Here is a 1,875-nt window from a genome sequence, read left to right on the forward strand (position 1 = left end):
TTAGTAGAATAAATAGTACTGGCTAAAAAAATGTCATTTTTCTGGCATGATGAGGCCCCCACCCTCAATGGGTAATTTGACAAAAACAAAGTAGTTCACAGAACTGTGTTAGAAAATACTCAGCAGTTTTAAATAAACCAACAGGGCATGGATGTCCAATCTTTGGGCTTGCCAGGGCCCCATTGAATGAGGAAGAATTGTCTTGGGCTGCATATATGTAGGCCAAAAGTAATAAATAAATTTATTTTCATGGAAACTACAGCAGATACAATGAGCACAGTAACTACGCTTGATAGAGTTGCATATTTTTCTCTGTAAACAGGACTGTGTTTTGGCAATGAGTCAGAATGCATACATTTATTTGCCATAACTTCAGAATCACATGACTCTGTGTCCTTGCATGCCCTTTTCCAGCATCAGTTGGTAAAACAGTGCTCAATTCAACAAATAAATCCATTAAAAATGAATAAAATCAGGTTCACAGCAGTAAGAGGATGTTTCTCCTTGACAGAGAAAATCAGGTTCCCGAGTGGGTGCTTGAACAGGGAATGGAAAGCAAATCTGATTAAAATCCAGTACATGCATTCAGATGTCTACATGTGTACCCCAGAGGGATCATGACAAGCAACAGAAGAATCATGCTATCCTCTTCAGAATTAGGATTATAGAGGAGAAACTTAGAATCTAGGTGGTAATTGCATTTAAAGTCAAAATCCTATTAACAGGGATGTGATTTATTCTAAAAATCTAGAAAGGTTTTACTTGTGAAATTTGGCCTGTTAAATATTCCCTAAATTCTACAAAAAAAAAAAAAAAAAAAAAGGATATTAAATATTCTAAGAAATGTTTTTGTTTTTCTTACTTAAGAAAACCACTTTCATTGAAAAATAGCAAGCTTTGCATTAAATGTAACTTTTCTTTGAGATATGACCACTACCATTAATGCTGAAAACCAGTGGATCTACTTTCAGCCCTGTAACACAAAGGCCTAATAATTTTGATTATTCTTTTTAATATCATAGTAAGCTCTAATAACATAGTGTGCTCTAATTCTATGATTTAGCTAAAATCTGTAGATTTAAGAGCATTGTAAGAGCAAAATATACACAACAGTGGGTAGAGAGGAGACTACAGACATTCAGGAGCACCGTTCAAGTTTGGACAGAGTATTCAAAGCTGACAAAGTGAAAGAGATTTTAACTGGAGGATTCCCTGGTGGTCTGACAAAATTTACATTAAGTTTTGAAAACGAAAGAAGAAAATTGACAAAAGGATACAGTAGTGAGAAAGTCTTCTGAATTGCTGCTAGAATCAGAAATCATTTTTCCTGATTAGTACCAATTGCTTCTTCTTGGTGACTGCGCCACTGAGAACACGAACAACACATTTTACCAACCTGTTTGCTCTGGGGAGCGTGGATGGATTGAGTTGCCTGCAGTAGATCCTCTTCGCTGGTTTATTCAGCTTTCAAGACATGCTTCCCAAAAGGCACTTTGGGAAGACTGCCTGGAGGTGTGCACCTCAGACGTGCTAATTAAGAAGTACTTGGAGTGATGCCCCTTTACCAGTTGCTTTTTTCAAAGTAATGAGAGAAGAACATAGTACAAAACTGACCAGGCAGTGTAATAATTTCTAGAGTAACCTTTCTCCTTGTAATCATTTACAGCGTTGTCAATCATGTATAATTTGCACCTTAGCCTGAAGAACTTTGTATATTCTTCCTTTTTAACCATTTGAGAAGATCATAGGTTCATCAGAATGAGTAGTCATACAATATGTCCTCCTCCTTCCAAACAGAAAGAGTTTGGGAATAGGGAGAATATTTAAAGAGAGAATATAATTCCATCACTGCTGGTACTCATTACAGGGCAAAGA

This window comes from Meleagris gallopavo, chromosome 16 (genome assembly GCF_905368555.1).
Source record: "Meleagris gallopavo chromosome 16, MGAL_WU_HG_1.1, whole genome shotgun sequence".
Classification (NCBI taxonomy): Eukaryota; Metazoa; Chordata; class Aves; order Galliformes; family Phasianidae; genus Meleagris; species Meleagris gallopavo.